Source organism: Neophocaena asiaeorientalis, unplaced genomic scaffold (genome assembly GCF_003031525.2).
Source record: "Neophocaena asiaeorientalis asiaeorientalis breed wild unplaced genomic scaffold, Neophocaena_asiaeorientalis_V1.1 scaffold70, whole genome shotgun sequence".
Lineage (NCBI taxonomy): Eukaryota > Metazoa > Chordata > Mammalia > Artiodactyla > Phocoenidae > Neophocaena > Neophocaena asiaeorientalis.
Genome location: NW_020175410.1, coordinates 10,896,959 through 10,915,501, shown reverse-complemented (window position 1 = coordinate 10,915,501; position 18,543 = coordinate 10,896,959). Strand labels below are relative to the sequence as shown.

The 18,543-nt window shown below is 44.8% G+C and overlaps 1 protein-coding gene across 1 annotated transcript in view; it reads left to right on the top strand.

Moving 5' to 3' along the window:
- The first annotated feature begins 1,573 nt into the window (after positions 1–1,573).
- Positions 1,574–18,543, top strand: part of DYNC1I1 (dynein cytoplasmic 1 intermediate chain 1) — a 333,033-nt gene continuing 316,063 nt past the window's right edge. The window contains exon 1 of the mRNA XM_024767040.1: positions 1,574–1,772. The gene's annotated coding sequence lies outside the window, so the exon portion shown is untranslated. The remainder of the gene's footprint in view (positions 1,773–18,543) is intronic.

Here is an 18,543-nt window from a genome sequence, read left to right as displayed (position 1 = left end):
ATGAATATTTATTGAGCACCCGTTTATGCATCAAACACTGTTGTAGATATTGGGGATACTGCAGTGAATGAGATATAGTCCTTGCTCTCTACTTTCATTCTAATGTGTACAATGACCCCACAGATATCTAAGAAACATGATGAAAAGCTTACCTAAAAATGGTGCCAAACCTGCATCAATTAGAATCCCCCAATCCATTTCTGGGCCAAAACTCGGCTGTTATGGCAGCTTTGGGGGAGTCCAAGAATGGTTACCCAGATTTTTATTAAAATTTTTTTCTTTTTCATATGTGTTTTTTAAAAAAATTGAAGTATAGTTGGTATACAGTCGCTACTGAACCAAACTTGGGTCTGCTTGCCCGCGCAGAGTAAAGCCAACCTACTGACAGCCGGTTGTGGTGAAGGAAAGAAAGGTCAGCGTTTATTATAAGGCACAATACGAGGAGTCTGGGAAAGCTAATGCTCAAAAAGCCTGAAATCCCCAATGGGTTTCAGCAAAGTATTTTTAAAGGCCAGGTGAGGGAGGGGAGCCCCAGGGTACCTGATCAGCTCGTGCACAATTCTCTGATTGGTTAATGGTGAGGTAACAGGGCGGTGTCACAGGGGTTAACCTTAGGTTTTGAGGTTGTCCTTAGGCGCCAATAGGCCTGGGGGCTGCGTGCTCTTGGTCATTGAGTAGTTAACTAGTTAATGTCTTCCACCTGGGGGTTTTAGCATCTGTAAAACAACTCAGGAAATGTGCATCAGATACTGTTACCTAGGCACTTCACAGAGGAGCTAAAACAGAGGATATGGGGGAGGGGTCTGTCCCTGGGAAGGCCCCATTCGGTTCTGCTTGGTTACGCAATAGTATGTTACAGGTGTTCAATATATTCCCTGTGTCGTACAATATATCCTTGCAGCTTATTTTATACATGATAGTTTGTACCTCTTAATCCCCTACCCCTATAACGCCCCTCCCCCTTCCCGCTCCCCAATGACCACTCATTTCTTCTCTATATCTGTGCGTCTGCTCCTTTGTTATATTCACTAGTTCCTCGTACTTTTTAGATTCCATATACAAGTGATATCACACAGTCTTTGTGTTTCTCTGTCTGACTTATTTCACTTAGCATATGGAGGATATTTTGCTATCCAGATTTTCAAAAGCTAGGACTTTAAGAAGCAATGTTGTGGAGACAAGCTGAATATATATTTTTTCCTCTGGGAAAAATTAAGGCTAAATCTATAAGTCTTTGTGCGTAACAGATGGATCTGAGCTTTCTCTATTTCTGTTTAAATAACCTAAAGTAGTTGTCAGGGAGTGAAAGTTGTTCCATGTTGGCATGTCGGCAGGAGCTCTCACAACACTGAAGCTCTTCCGTTTGCAGCCACTTAGGCGAGTCCTACCGGTGGCACAGGGGTAGACGGATAGACCTCCCCAGGTCCGCTGCTGCCATCAGCCTCTGGGCCGGAGCTACCCGCTCGTCGCGATCCCGGGTGCGGAGGGCCCTCCCGCGGGAGGAGCGCGGGGCGTGGAGGGCGTGGGCCGGGGGCGGGGCGAGCCGCAGACGGGGTGCTCGCAGGGAGCTGTCAGTGTCAGGCTCCGGAGAGGAAGTGCTGTAGGTCCCAGAGGAGCGTGAGCCGAGCGGCCGGCGCAGCGTGAGACAGCACATCCTGCGCGCGCCGGGCCCGCCGCCCTCGGGAAGCGCACGAGCGCCGCCGCCGCCGCCGCCGGGGAGCCGTGGCCACGCTCTCGAGCCCAGTTCCGCCGCCGCCGCCGACCGCGTCCAGGTAAACGGGAGCGGGGGGTCGCGCTCCCTGGGCCAGCGCCTCCGCGCCCCTCCTCAACCCTCCAGCCCCCGGGTTGTCGGCTTCTGGAGCCGCTGGGCAGTAGTGCGGCCGCGGCAGCCGCAGCCGGACCTTGGCCTCGGTCCCCTCCCCGGGCTCCTGCGTGCTCCGCGGCGCCCGAAAGTGGCCAAACCCCGCCCCCCCCCACCTCCCCCGGCAGCGGCAGCCCCTTGCTGCGGCTCTCCCTGCTGAGCCAGGAGGTGAGGGCAGATGAGAAAGAGTGAGTAGTGGTGTCATCACCTTGTGGGCTGGGAGGGGCGTCCCAGTGCGCCCCGCCTCGGTTTTCTCCTGGGGAGCAGAAGGTTAGCGGCAGTGAAATCCGCACCCCTCAGGGCAACCAGCTGACGGCCCCCGAGGGAGGGGGGAGCTGCAGAGGGAGAGGAATGGATGCTGTTTGAGTACATTTTAAGCTGTCTGCAAAGCTCTTAGATGCTGTTGTTATCCGCCAAGTCGAAGGAAGCGAATATACTTCCAGCAAGGCATTAATTAAACACACGCAAGAAGGTGCCAGTTTCTCTCACTGCTGCAAAAAAAAGTGTGGCTGGGGGATGTGTTTTAGTAAACACCTTCGCGGCCGCGTGCCTCTCCTTCCCCCACTCCCACTACCGCATCGCTCTGGCCTTATAAATCCGTGCGTCGTCATCGTAAGGTCAGTGACCCTGGCGACACTGATGGGAACTGAGTGTGCGGGAGTCTCATGACTTGTAATAAGGATGAACAGAAACCCAGGATCAGGACAGGAAATTACTTAGGAAATTAGAGGCTCAGCAAACTGCAGCAGATGGAATATATTCGTTATCCTGGACTCTCCCACATCTAGGTAAGGGGCAGAACAAGTAGCCAGCCATTTTCTTGCCTGGAATGCCTTTCAAGTGAGCATTGTAGACTTATTGTAGTTCAGGGTTGTGCAAAATTGCTTCTAAATATTCCAGATTAGCAGAAAGCATAGCCAACAGTAAGGCATGGTAGCTGCAGAAGACATCATATGGGTAATATTAGCACAGATATGGGTGACTGCCTCTGTATACATTTTCACTGCGGAAATTATAGAGAAACACGTTGGTCAGTATTAGTAAATTTGAAATTTGCACTCAGTGCAAGTTTCGGCATGGAAAAAAAGGACCCAAACTCTGCTCTTCTGACTATGTTTCTTAGTAAAATAAAATCGTACATTGCTACCACTAACTCATCAAATGTTCTCTTCATAGGAGCCAACTCCCAATCTTTCTTAAGGTTTGAGGATCCAGTGCTCCAAGAGCCATTTCTTTAGAAAATCTTCTAGCATCATCATTGGTATGTTTAATTAATATAGTTGGGGGCCCAATGCAGGCTTTTTTCAGCTTGTGCAGCTCTGGGCCCCATTTTTGGCCCATAACATCTTCCACATCTCTCTTTTTCTTCCCTGTGTCAGGCACTGATGCACCCTGCTTCCTCTCTCTTGGACCTCAGGGTTGCTGAGCTACCCTGCTTCCTCTCTCTTGGACCTCAGGGTTGCTGAGCTTCTGCACAGTGCCCTGGAGGAGAGGGATGGTTCAGCCCCTCCCCACACCCAGCCTTTCCTTCTCTCCTACTAGAAATAAGTCCTGAAGCTTTTTTGGTGTTACAGGTCTATATCATTAGGTATAATCACCACTAGAGATATGGGCAGAGAAGATAAACTCAACCGACAGAAAAGTGGAGCAGAGTTCTCACAAGTGGTGGTCCCTGGCCCCTAGTTTCTAGTGAACGGAGATAGTAAGAAGAAGTCATCAGGCATTTCTCATCATGTTTCATGTCTAAGAGGGGGCTCTATGAACTTTGTTCCCACCCCTCCTACTTCCCCAAAGATTCCTTCCAGAGTCTACATTTAATAAATGAGCCTTTTCCTTGACTCCAGTGCTGAGTCAAGTAATTCTTGGAGATAAAGCCTGGGTGCTGCTCTGTTCATGTTCAAAACAACCATGTAGACGAGTCTTGTAAAATACATGCTAAGTTTTTAAACCCAGCCACGTCTCTTAGCACAGACTATGTGTACAGGCTTCATCAACAGTTACATCAGTGGGCCACTCATCCTCCCTGGTCACCTTGTTTCCTTCTGTCACCTAATAGCATCAAATGTAAAGGTCACACACATGCATTGCAAACTTAAGTATATTCTTGCATCACCTTGTTCTCCCGATACTTTGCCCCATCAAATAAAACAAAGGTTGATAATAATATTCTGAGCACTTTAGCAGTGCTCAGTACATTTCCTAAATGTATTGCACTGCCTTTGCTGAATGTATTACATTACCAATACATTTACTACAATGTACTGAGCACTTGACCAGGCATTGCACTTTAAACTACTTCTCATGTATTAACTTCTTTAATCCTCACAAAAATCTGATGAGGTAGATATTATTTGTAATCCTATTTGACAGGCAAGGAAACTAAGACACGAGGATGTCAAGTAACTTTCTGAAAATTGCGTGGCTAATAAGTTGTAGAGCCAGGATTTGAACCTGGGCAATCTGCCTGTACTGTTCTATAGGACAGTTTATATTGGTTAATTTTCATATATTGAATACCAGGCTCTTATGTTATCTCATTTCAATCCCTATATTAATCTTATGAAGTAGACATTATTATCCATATTTTACAGATGATGAAAAACTGAGTTAAGTGATATACTTAATACATAGCAGAGGTAGGATTCATATCAGGTCTGACTCTAAAACCAGTAGTCATCCATTTTAGCTAGCGTCCCCTATGAGAAACAAAAGCTGAGCTTGTCTGTTTCTTTTGGGTGTGTTGCCCATTTTCCTTGTGAGCCATTGCTGTTTCTTTTAAGCCTTAAGTGTAGCCATACTTTTTTGCCAGTTGATTGGTAGATGTGGATGATATGGCAAAACCAACGTAGGACCATAGCTCTTTTGAAGTCAGATATTGCCTTCGTTCTGTCTCCTTAATGAAACTAGTAATTCCCCATAATACTTTGTGGATCTCAAATACCATGTAAATAGTTGTTCCACTGATCAGGGATCCCTTTTACTAGAAACTGTTGCGTCTTCTACATTCCCTAGAAAATGTGAGAAAGTATGTTCTTTTGGGGACTTTGCTGGGACCGTGAACTTCTAGGGTTCACTTCTTTTGAGAATTAACTAAAGTTAACTTCACTCTCATTACTCTGAAACTTATAAACCATTGCCCAGGTCCGTGTAAAAAATGAGTCCTCTTGACTGGGAGCTCTTCGTTGGTACCCAGGACTTGTTTCCTTTGCTTCTCTGCTGGAAGCCTGGCACCAGACTGTCAGCGTGAAGCTTACATTGTAACATAGACGCCACTACCCAGGTGCCAGCTGAGGAGCCACATGTTTATAAAGCATCTCCTGAGTCTTTGTTTAGAGGAGTCTTCTGTTTTTTCTGCGGTACGCGGGCCTCTCACCGCTGTGGCCTCTTCCGTTGCGGAGCACAGGCTCCGGACGCACAGGCTCAGCGGCCATGGCTCACAGGCCCAGCCCCTCCGCGGCATGTGGGATCCTCCCGGACCGGGGCACAAACCTGTGTCCCCTGCATCGGCAGGCGGACTCCCAACCACTGCGCCACCAGGGAAGCCCTAGAGGAGCCTTGTTAAGCAGGAGTCATAGGCACCATGGAGGGCAGGCATATGAGAGTTTTCAGGTGGTCATTGAATCTGATATAATTGATGCAACATTTTATGCATTTGTGCTAAATGCAGCTTTCTAGGGAAAGACTGGGTATTTGTGACTAAAAAGAGATTAAGGACCACTGGTTCAAGTGCACTGTTTAGGAAGGGGGAGGAGCAGAGGCCATTCTGCTGAAATGCGTTGGAAACAAGGCAAACTATCCTGTTAGAACCAGCCAAGAAAAAATGTTCTTGGCTATCAGGACATTGCTGGTATTTCACTACAGAGGCATGCTACAGTGCCCAGGTCCAAGTACAACATATACTAATGCATGCTGCAACCAAGTGAGGTCTTGAGGACCTCAGGCAGCCCTAGCACTGCTCGCCGTTCACTAGGCACTTACCCTTTTCACACTTAGGGTTCATCGAATCTTCCCAACATCCCTGTAAGGCTGACATTTTTATCTGCATTTGACAAACAAGGAATCAGATGATTGGAAACATTAAGCCACTCGGTCAAGGCCACATGAGGCCAGTTAGTAGAAGGGCTGGGTTTCAAATGTAGGTTGGCCAGAGTCCAAAGCCTGTTTATTCCCTTCCCAACATATTTCATTGTTTCTCTATGTGGGACGCCAAAAAGTACTGTTTAGTGTAGCTTTTCATTGTGGCAGGACAGAGTTCCTCAAGAACACTCTAACATGCTGATAGGAAAAGCCTAAATGTGTTATCAAATGGGAACAAGAAAATTAGACATTTCTCAGCGTGGCAGAGGATAAGCGAGCCCTGCTTTCCCTTGAGGTGTGTGCTCGTGCCCCACACATTTGATTCTCAGGTGTGCCCAGGTATCTTGCTGAGCAGCGAATGCATAGCAGTCTGCAACCAAGTCCAGAGAATTGATTGGTTGGTTTTGCCGGGGTAGCTACAAGACTTTATTCGTTGCAAAAATGAACTTACGTCAAAGCTGAGTTGTAAGCTGTGCGGTGGTGTTCTGGGGCTTACTTGATATAGTGGCTTCGTCGTGATCCGGAACACTAACTTGGTACTTAGTCCTGGGGGGACCTCTTTTTACCAGATGACCTTACATGTCCTTTAGTTTTCGGGTCGTGTCAATCCGGCGATCCATTTTTGGGTACAGACCAGCTAATGCCATCGGTGTGGCAAACACATAAAGCAGAAATTTATGTTAGAGTCAAGAGCATTCTTTATAATAAAAATGAGCCTCAGGCACTGTAGAGGATGGCTGCCTTTGATCAGCAGATTGGCCTGGGAACAGACACCAGTGTGCTTCATTATGCGTCAACCTTTTTTCTCTCCTGTAGCCTCTAAAGGTTTTTAAAAAGTTTACTGCTCCCTCACCCCCACACATTTTAGGTTGGTATCTAACATTTTTATTGTTAGTTTAAAGAATCGCAATGAATATAATTTCCATAATATTGTAAACTTTGACATTTAAAAATAAAATGATGACATCATTCTTTGAATCCAAATTAAAATCTAAGTGCTATACCAACCTCTGTTTAAAAAGTACCTGAAGAAGCTCTTCAACAAAAGGGTATTTTTATACCCTGTGGTCAAGCATCACAGTAAGATTTGGGTTTCCTTTTTTTTCCCCTGGTAATGGAGGTGGGAAAGGAGGCCCTGAATGATCGTACAACCACAGGTGTGTTCTCTGGTTGGTCAGTTTTTGGAAAGCCTACAGACAGAAGTTCTGGATCTCAAAATTACGATGTTATTAGCTCATAATAACATTCCTGCATGCTCTTTAGAAAGCCTCATGGATGCCAGCGGCACACAATGCCAGTTTGAAGAGCACATATTTATCTAGCACAGGTGCTGTGGGTTACAGTTCACTGCGGGGCCCGTGCCGGGAGTCGGGTCCATGGCCTTCGTCGGTGTGGCTCAAACTCAAGGTGGCAGGGCCAGAAAGAACAGCAGAGCCACTGGTCCCATCTCTTGCCCTCAGGCAGGTGACTGTATGGATAGTTGTCTTTCTTCTATTTAGGGATTTACAGGAAGAGATCTGTCCATTCCAGTGTTTTTAGATCACTGGTTCTCAGCCAGGAGTGATTGTCCTTCCCAGGGGACATTTGGCGATGTCTGGAGACATTTTTGGTTATCACATTTGGGGAGAGAGGGTGGCTGTAGGCATCTGTAGTGGGAAGGATCGGGGTGCCGCTGGACAGTTTACAATGCACAGAACAGCCAAGGTTAAGAAGCCCTGCTTTAGATGTTCTGGTTTTCTATTGAAATCTTCCCTGCTGTAATTTAAGTCCATTTCTTTGGTCTTCTATAAGATAAGAAGAGCATAACATTTAAAAGGCAGCATAAGGGAAAGGAAAGAAAAAGCCTGATATTCCACTGACTGCCTGTGTGAGCCTCAGTTTCTTCATCTGTGAAATGGGGATAACAATACTTGGCTTGCAAAATTATTGTAAGGATTGCAGATAATGAGAGTACTGGATCCAATATGTGGTACATGCTCAATGCGTGGAAGATATTTTTTTATTATTCAACAGCCATGATATCACTCTCTAGCCTTCTCTTCTCAGGGACTTGTGTGATCTTGCCCTGCTTTGAACCAAAGGTATGCTTTTAAAAAATGAATTATGCTATGTACCTGCCTCCTTCCACTTCAAGACACTAGGCTCCCTGAGGCATCCTTTGTATCTTTCAGCAGAGGGTCTTACACGTGGTAGATCTCAACGAGCTTTGTTGACCTGAAATATTAGCCGGAATAAATCCCACTTAATTTTCCTTTTATTATAAGATTTAATTCTTTCCCCCGTGGATTATTTTAATGTGTTCAGTAAAACATTCACTTCCTTAAATGTAGCCGCTATTGCACGTCTGGGCCCAATATGGACGTGGGCTTGGTAATGCCTAGAATTCTGGAAGCCTTGCCTTCCTGAATCAGGATCACATTGAACATTTCTGCTGGGGGAAGGGCAGTCTTGAGGAAAATAATCTTTCATTCTAGAAGTGACGTGTAGGATGGTTTGAGTCTTGTGTTTTCCTTTATGAGTCCCTTGGTCTAATTCTTTTGATCTGGCTTTGATCTGACACTCTCTGAGCAGGGCAGTACTTGGGTTCCTTTCTGGGAGGGGGAGGGGAAATTTTGATTCATTTGTCAGATTTCTATTTTATGCTAATATCTAGAGTGAAACCAAGAGTAACACATGTTTTTTAAATAGCTCTGATGAATAAATGATGACAATATTTTATATCCTTTGCCTATAGTTTCCCTTGTACGGTACGATTTTCCCGCTCTAACTTGAAATAGTACCCATTTCTTTGTTTGACAAGCTGGAGGTTTTAGTAATTGAAATGGAATGAAGTTCTCTCCTTTTGAAAGTAGTTTAGATCCTGTTGTGCACATATGTAAGCCTTTAAAAGTTGATCAAGTTGTTGAATATTATAGTGGGCCCATGTGGAGAGGATGATCATGGGATTCTGTCTCAGAATCAGCTTGTGGGATTTTAGTTGTTGCTGGGTTTGGGTGGCTGAAAGGGTAGAAGGCCCTGTGGGGAATGTGTGTTTTGACAGTGTCCCCTTTTAAAATGAAGCGTGTCTCCTGTTTCACCATCCCCCCCATTAGTATCAAAATAGCAAGGGGTTGTGGGAATTGGTGTGTATTTTGTGGGAGAAAGAATAACAGAAAACTTCTCTGCTTGTTTCCTTGAAAAGTGTGACTTTGTTCACTTTCAGAAGGTATAGGTTACCACTGGCTCCGAAAGAGGATCCTCTCTCTTTGAATGTTTTCAGGCTCAGAGGAAAGTGAGAGTCTATTTACCTAAGTTAAAATGCCAAACTAAATCTCCCAATGCAAATATGGACCACCCAGGGACTTTGTAAAGGCCAGGTTTGGGGTTTTGAATACAGATTTTCCTGCTTCCTCTTTTAAGCTTTTCAATATTTTTCGAATGCTGCTGAAAAGTAATTGGCATATCAAGCAAGGATGAAATCTCATATCTTTTGCCATGAACTTTAAAGGGGGGAATTGTACTCATTTCCTTTGAGAGCCCTTTGTTTTTCAAAATAAAGAAATATGAATTACTAAAATTTGAAGGCCAAGTTGTAGATTTCAGTTTAAAGTAGATAGAAAAGTTGGGTTACAAAACAGTTATAGGAGAGGAGAAGGATACTCTCTTCAAATGTTCCCTTTCCCAAGTACATTGTGCCTAGACAGAGCCATTTACCTCAATAAACTGGGTAGAACTTTGCTTTGGGGGATGGGCGAGGGTATTGGAAACATCACCTCAGTTAGAAAACAAAATTAAACTGAGTAAATTTAAAAAATCTTATTGGGGGCTTCCCTGGTGGCACAGTGGTTGAGAGTCCGCCTGCTGATGCAGGGGACGCGGGTTCGTGCCCCCGTCTGGGAGGATCCCACGTGCCGCGGAGCGGCTGGGCCCGTGAGCCATGGCTGCTGAGCCTGCGTGTCTGGAGCCTGTGCTCCGCAACGGCAGAGGCCTCAACAGTGAGGACCCGCGAACTGCAAAAAAAAAAAAAAAAAAAAAAAAAAAAAAATCGGGTTTTTTTCAGCAAAATATGAATTGGGTAGCATCCCATCTAGCAGATGGAAAGGAGCTCTGAAGAGCTTTACAAAATGAAAGACCGCTGTAGGCAGAAGGGAGCAAGACAAGGAAGTTACTAGGGAAAGAGTGGATTGTTTGTGGCAAGGTCACGTTCCTTTAGGGGATGGCAGGGTCTGTGAGGCAGGTTACCTGCTTAGTGCTGATCAGTAATTCCGGATACACCAGTTTAAGTCTCTACACCCAGGAGAGGTTGAAACTGTAATTAAGTTAGGTATTAAGACTCAGTGTGGTGATGTGGGTTAGCACAAGTGACTCTGTTTGGGGCCTGTTGTCTCTCTCTCTCTCTCTCTCTCTTTTTTTAATAACAATTCCTGCCTTTTGATCAGACTCTTAGCTTTACTGAGAGATGTGATCAAAATTTAAGGCGTTAACACCACTCCCAGCTACCGCTCTGAAGTTCTCATGTTTTTTTTTTACTCATCCTCTCTGTGGTATTCACAGGTCACAAGTTCAAGTTCACATTTTTTACATCGGTCATTTTCTTTGCTTCTTTTCTGAAATTCCAGTCTTAGAGAAATCATTTGCTTGGTGGTTGGCTGCTGCGAACATGCATTTAAAGCTTTTGTGAGAATGCATCGTGCCAGGGAGATTACTATGATTGTTCTACGCAGGACGATTCCCAATGTCTGGAGTGCACTTCAGAGCCATGGTCCTCAAGACCCAAGTGATCAAAATCTGTGAAGTCAAAGAAAGACCCCATTGAAGGAGTCACTTTCTTAAGCCAACTGACTTGCTCAGTGATCTTATACAGCTGAGTTTCAACTTCCCCAGAAGTGTGAATACGGGTACAACAGGTGGTGGTGACCATAGCACAGACACCTAGTTCAGCTAAAAGACAATCAAGGGCTATCCTATTATCAGGACCGACCTTGGCCAGAGAGTCTAAGGATTTTTCTCGGGCAGCTCTTGCTTTAGAAGTGGATTCTGCAATGTTTTCAGGAGTTAAGGAGAGATTCTTAATCATAGCTTCATTTGTACTCACTCTGAACCAGGGAAGTAGGGACCTGCCAACAGAAGCAAGTCCAGAATCATGAGCATCTGGTAGGTCTTTTCTAACTCAGTGATGTGAATTCAGGAGAGGTGACCCATGAGCTGTGTCAGTCTGTGAACAGTTAGGGGCACAGTTAGGTTACCTAAGAGGTATTGCCCAGTTATATGCCAGCCATCCAGACACTCGTAGGCCCACGGAGAATAATAACCACTACAGACAAAGGTAAATCCCGAGGGGACACAAAGCACTCCCGCTAATGTGGCACTGTCGATGAATTCATTCGAAGGGATTGTTGCATTTACCCATTCAAGACAAGGGTCAGTTAGGTTCCAGCGCATTTGGGAGGTGAATCTCCTAACCTGAAATAAAAAGTTGCTCTAAATTCCTTGCAAAAATGCGTGCTGCCGGTGAGATCTTTTCATGTTTGGGGGAAGATCTGATTTAGATCATCATAAGAATGTGAGTGTGCAAATGTACTACAGTTTGTGTAGGTGTTTATGTCTAATTGGTCAAGTAGAGTTATCAGTGGAGAAAGTTAAAACAAGCACTGGCTATAAAAGTTGGACTCTGTAAGTGCCTTCTAAGGGGAGTCAGTTATAGTTTGTGGTGACGTTGGGAATAGAAGAATAATTGGTCACAGGGAGGACTAGGGGGTCTCTAGCATTGTGGACAGATCAGAGATTTTGATGACAAATGCAACAGTCTGAAAGATTATCCCCCTTCACAATGGCCCGGAAGATAACAGATGATGGCGTTATCTTTCCAGGCCAATGCCAGAGTGAAGGAAAGACAGGGAAGAAGAAAGGGGTTTATGTTTACTTAAAGTATGAAGGCTTGATCTGGTGTTTGGTAGAAGCAGTCTATCTTGATGTTGGCTACTTTTCTTCCTAGTCAGTTTGGTTTGCAGGTCTCCAGTGTTTGTATAGGACCAGATATCAGGTGGAGCCTTCTTAAGCTTTGAGATATGTACCCAGGGATCAGTGCCTTTTAGTTTTGCAGTGGTGTCAGCAGTCAGGAGCACTTGGTAAGATCCCTTCCAGCTGAGTTCAAGAGCTGTCTTCCTCTGATGATGTTTCCAGAATACCCAGTCACGAGGCTCCATACTGTGGCCAACAGGATCCTTTGAATTGGGATCTGGGAGAGCTTTTTTTAATCTGTTGGTGATAAGGTTCAGCAGAAGACATTAAAGACTTACAATAGCTGGTCATGTTAATGTGAAATAACAAGGAATCAACAGAAAATTGGTACACAGTAGACACTGGCCTGCTGGTGACTATGTCACGCGCAGTAAGTTTATGTTTCCCTAAAGGGGTACTGCGAATAGTCAGCAAAACCAGAGTCAATACCTGAGGCCAAGGGACTCTAACAATTTGAGCAAGTTTGGAGGTTTTGAATTTGAGGATCCATTACTTCTCTGAACCTTGCCTGATGATTGAGCGTTACAGGGACAGTGACGATTTCAAGAAGTTTACAAGGGTTTGTTAAAGCTTATATGATTTGCCCAGTGAAGTGGTTACCCCAGTTGAAGATTGTGGAAGGTACACCTCACGTGGGAAACACGGTTTCTAACAGTTTCTTTGCCACTGTGAAGGCATCGGCCTTGCAGCAGGGGAAGGCTTCAATCCATCCAGAAAACACACACACGGTAAGAAGAACATATTGATAACTCATGCTAGGTGGCAGTTGAATGAAGTCCAGCTGCAGGTGTTCAGAGGGTCCAGAGGGAGGAGGTTTGTGGCCTCTGGGAACAGACATAGTTTTTTCAGGATTATGGACCTGACAGGTCAGACACTGGTGGTGAACTGTTTTCATAATTTTATAGAAGGCCCTCCACCAGTGTTTATTCCTGATTTCAGTCATTTTACTTGCACCATGGTGGGTGAAGGAATGCAAAAACCGAAAAATGGGGTTTGCCAGGGAGTCAGGAAGAGCCAGGTACCATCTGGGTTTCCTGTAGCCCTGACCGGTCATTGAATTTACAACCATTGTTTGCCCATCGTGATTTCTCTGACTCAGAAGCAGGCTGTTGCCTGTTGCAAGGACATCGGGGTGGCAAAAGTCTGGAACAAGGGCTCTTTTTTTTTAATTTATCTATTTATTTTGGCTGCATTGCGTCTTCGTTGCTGTGCGCAGGCTTTCTCTAGTTGTGGTGAACTGGGGCTACTCCTCGTTGCGGCGTGTGGGCTTCTCATTGTGATGGCTTCTTGTTGACAGGACATGGTGTCACGAAATGGGATGTTATTACCTCGAGGTCTTGGGGCTCACCTTCTTCAGGTGGGGGTAGTAACGTAGCAGGATTAAGGACCTTATAATGTTTAGATGCAATTTAGGTGGTGAAAGCAGAAGGATCTCATAGGAGGTTAGTCTGTTTGCAGAGAAATGTTGAGTCAATTCAGAATTAAGAAGACCTCGGACAATATGAGGAGTTTGTAAATAAATGTCATTTCCTAGGGTTAAATCTGCTGAGGCTTCTGCTAACTTTGCAGCTACAGCCTTAAGGCAGTTGGGATAGGTACGAGCAACTGTATCGAATTGTGTCCCGTAATAAACACTAGGCCTATGCTTACCGTGTTCTTGTGTGAGCATTCTCCAGGGGTTGGTTATCTCTCTCTTGTACAACTAAGGGGAAAGGTTTTGAAGTTGGGTGGCCCTGGGGCAGGCGGTTCTTGCAGCACTTGTTTTAGTTTGATAAAGGCCTGCTCATTTTTATCTTCCCCAGGAAATGGTTCAGGGACTGAGTTTTTAGTGAGTTCATAGAGCAGGAAAGCCACGAGAGAAAAATTAGGAGCCCATAGTCTGCAATAACCAGCCAGGCCTAGGAATCCACAAAGTTGTCGCTTAGGTGTTGGCCTAGGGAATTCTTGGATTAGCTTAATTCATTTTGGAGACAGCTGGATTCCTTCAGCGCTTAGATTATGACCTAGGTAATGAGTAGTGTCTGGAGATAATTGTAATTTTTCCTTGGAGACTTTATGTCCTTTTTTAGCTAACTGTTGTAGCAAGTAAGTGGAATTCTTTATGGATGCCTCTTTGGTAACAATCTAGCAAAAGGTCATTTATATTCTTACTGTAGAAGGGTCGATTTCCTAGGAACCTGGAGGGTACATAAATTTTGGTGGAGCACTTGGGAAACATCAGAAGGGGCCTCAGTGAACCCTTGAGGCATGCCTGTCCAGGTATATTGTTGACTGTTCCAAGTAAAGATACATAGATAGTGGCTGTTGGGGTCCCCAAGGATGCTGAAGAAGACAAAGCTCCACAACGGTGAACCATCTTGAGTCTGATGGAACTTGTGACAAAGGATTTTGGGGAATGGAACAGCTGGAAAATGGGGAGTCTCGTTAATAGCTTTCGAGTCCTGGACAAATCGCCATCCCCACCCATTAGGTTTTGGGACTGATAAGACCAGGTGTTACAGGGGCTGGTACAGGGCATGGTTAGCCCCTGTGTGAATTGGTCTTCTGTTATTGGTACGAAGCCTTGTGTGGTCTTAGGTTTTAATGGCTATTGAGTCAGTTTAGGAAGAGGTTTAGATATGTTTCTCCGAATTTTTATAGGCTGTGCACTTCTTATTCTCCCAGTGTCAGTGTTAGAGGTAGCCCACAGATTTTCAGGCACCTCGATTAAGTTAGAGGTCTTTTGCTGGAATTCTTCCTCTTCTGTATCAAGGACAGATTGTAAAGAACATAAAAGATCAGGTTCCGGTTGGTCAGGACATTCTAAGGTGAGGTCTCCATGAGAAGCAAAATTTACTAGCCCTTTTAATTTAGAAAGGAGATTGCTACCTAATAGATTGACTACAACTGTATCACATAGCAAAAAGGAATGTTTTTCAGTGAAAGGTCCCAGAGTCATTTGTACTGATTGAGATAGAATTTTATTAGATACCCACTGTGGAAACTTCTTTTTCACTCCAAAGCATTTGTTGTCCTCTGGGGTTTAAAGTAGAGTGTAGCTCTGGTATCTATCACAATTTGGCAGGGTTTCCCATTAAATTTTAATTTCCCCTTGGCTATGTAAAGGAATTACTGGTGGCAGTTTACCAGAGAATCTGTCAGAGTCCTGTCAACTCTTGGAGGGGCCCATATGAGGGCCCTGCTTTGGGGGGAAGATATGAGAGAATTTAAGTTGATGTTGAAGAATTTTTACGGGATCAATGAGAGCAATCTTTTTTCCAGTACCCCAGTTGATTACAATTGAGACATGGATCCCTAGGCCAATGTTTTGATGATGGACCCTCTTGGAGGGTGTAGTGTGGGAGGCCCAGGTATTATTTTAGGTCTCTGGCCTTGGAACTACTGTAGTTGTAAAGGCTAATAGTTTGGCAGATTTTTGTTTACGGTCTTATTCCAAAGTCCTTTCAAAGTGCTCAGCAGTGGTCATGAGTTCAGTCAAACCAGTGGCCTCCTGTCCTATTTTCTGCCTTTTTATCAATCTGCTAATCTCAGGAGATAATCCATTTACAAGTTGGGCAACTAGAGCAGGTTGGGTGACATCATATATTGTATGGAACCCAGGATGCCTTAGGAAGAGAGCTTCCAGTTGGGTTTTGAAGTCGGCCACAGATTCATTTTTTGTTTGCATGTTTGAATAACAGACCAATCATCGCGGGCAAGGAAGACTCTAGGAATGGCTATTAGAAGATCAGCTGCATCTTGCAAGCTTTTTCTGCTCTGTAAGGGGACCGTGATGAAGATCGAGGATCTCAAATATCATCAGTAGGGTTATGCCATCCTGCTTCTCGCATATGGCAGCCCCAGATCATAGGCTCCAATGAGGACTCTAAATACTTCAGAAAACTTTTGGGGATCCTCCGTGGGTTTAGGAAATTCTTTAATTATGGTCCTTAGCTTGGTCTTTGTCCGAGAAGTGAAAGATACCTGGGGAGGATCTCCTGCAGCCTTGGATGGGTGGTTTATTTTAAAAGGTGACTGTCCAGGGTGGAAAGGCAGTTTAGATAGAGAATTAGAGAGCATGAGCGCTCAGGTAAAGGTGGATAGAGGGGAGCGGTGGGAGTTGCGTGTCTTACTGTCTTTTAGGTACCTCTTGCATCTTTTTAAATTTTTAATTAGCCTTTTGCAATGAATTTTTTAATGATGCTGTTTTGGAATCTTGAAGCTTTTTGGAAGCTTCTGCATACCAATTGAAATAGGTATCCCATTCTGTTTGTTGATTTGGGAACTCTTGCTTTCAAATGTACTTCTTAAATGAACAGTCAATCTAATTGGAACATTTCCTATCATGGCCATTGTAATTCTAGGTTGTTTTTAGTAAGATTTTGCAATTTTTGTAGATATATACAGTTTCCAGGACTATAGTTCTTAGAGAAAGTGAGCAGGTGTGCCAGAAGGTGGCATTCTCAACTCTGGCACTTAAAGATTCCCCCCCCCCTTTTTTTTTTTAAGCTAGGTAGGTCTTGGGTCTCTCTGAGCCAAATTAATACCTAAGAGGGATGTGCTGGTAGACCGGGGATTGTGTGGTGTTTTACAATATACCTTGTTGGATGAAAATTTTCTTGGGTTTAGTGGGTGACCTAGTGTCAGTCTAGCCATTCTGTGACCAACCTATCTAGCACAGGAGTCTTAGAGTAAGGTAGCACTCTAACAGCTTTTAAGTTCTCAATCCAGGCCCACCAGTTTTGCACCTTTTGGCTTCTGAGATTCCATTAGCGATAGCCTGTATCTGTATAAACGAGATAAACAAACAATGTGCGCATTAAGACACCAGCAGCACCAAAGACATGTTCCTGTGGACTGGCCTTGTGTGTACCACCAGCAATTCTCAGTGTGATACTGGGGACTGGGGAAAGGACTGAATCAGCAGGACCCCAACAGATAGTGACTGCAGACTAGGATTCCAAATAAATGAGGAATTGCAGACTGAATCACCAGCAGCTCCCAACGTGGAACTAGGGATTTTAGTCAAATAGGGAAATGTGGATTGAAGCAAGGGTAGGGACTTGGGTTCCAGATGGAACTGTCTGCCAGCTGAAGGTGACCGGCTAAGCCCTGGACTGGAAAGTCAGTTAGATTGGGACCTCTACACAAAGACAGCAGAGCTGAGAACTGAGAGGAACTTACAGCCCTCAGAGATGATGAGAAACAAGAGAATTCAGAGGATTTGTGGGTACCATGCCTGTGTTTCTCATCATCCCTGAAGCTGTGAAAAGTTTCTTTTGAATCCCACTGCCGCCACCAAGTCTGTTAAAAAACAAAATTCAACTGAGTAAATTTTAAAGATCTTATTGGCTTTATTCAACACTTCATGCATCAGGCTGCATCCCATTTACCTCACTAGTGCCGAGAAGGTAATTCCAGATTGACTAGTTTAAGATTCTGCTCCTGGGAGGGATTGAAACTTTAATTAAGTTAGGTATCAAGTTTTGGTTTGGTGACATAGACTTAGCACAGGTGACTCAATTTTGGGCTTGTTGTCTCTTTTGTTTTAACACCCCTTGACAATGTCAACCCCATCATTGCCTTCCTAAACACTGGGAAGGTAGATCTGGGCAGCAAGTGGAAAAGAATATTTTGTAAACTCTTTGGGGAAAATTCAGAATGAAAGTTACTTTAACCAGGACACGTGTTCGGACAACCATATGTTTAATAATGACAGTGCTTTCTTAGTCTTTACACCTGTTAAAGAAAAATTTATTCATAATACTTGTTAAAGAAATGGTAAGGCAGGCTTTATTCAGGGTGACTATGTGTCGTGATAGATATTAGGACCACTGCGATGGGGTTTTGCAACGGGGAGAAAGATTGTGCTCAACTCTGAATACAAGGACAGTTAGGAATTTATAGCCAAGTAGCCGGGTGGGGATCAGTGGATGGAAAATTATTAAGAGGAAACATCAGGGATAAGGGCAGGGATTCAGGCTAAACGAACCTAATAGGATTCTTGATAAAGGCAGGCCAAGGTGATCAGCTGTCACTTGGGAGGTGGTGGGGTGTGAGGAATCCCATCAGATATCAATCAGGTGCTGGAGTTCAGATATCGCGGGTGAGGGATTCTGGCGAAACTGACTTCTCAGGACTCTTGCTAAAATTGGGCTCTTGAGAACACGCCCACAGACTGGGCCTAGTTGAAAACCACTCGGAGGAACCTGTCTAGGGTTTGGTCAAGGACAGAGTCTAGTCTTCGTGACACCCTTTTCAGAGGGCAGTCCCCAGCAGGCTTGGGTGGGGGGTGGTAAAGGAGGGTACTGGAAGCTGCCAACACCAAATCAAGAAAGGTGAAAAGTAACCAGAATGCTGGATCATTGGAGTGTGCTGGGGCCATGGGAGTGTACTGATAGGGTTAGGCTGCGTCATGATTCAATAAAAAACAACTCCCAAACCTGAGCGGAGCAGCACGATGAAAGATTTTTCTCACTCGTGTTACATGTCTAGTGTGGGTGAGTAAGGGGCCCGGGTTACCATGTTCACTCAGAGACTTATGCTGAGAGAGGTTTCATCTTGGTAAGTGTGCCCTAGTCCCCCCTGACATTTCATTAGCCAGAGCAGATCAGATGGCTGTCCTC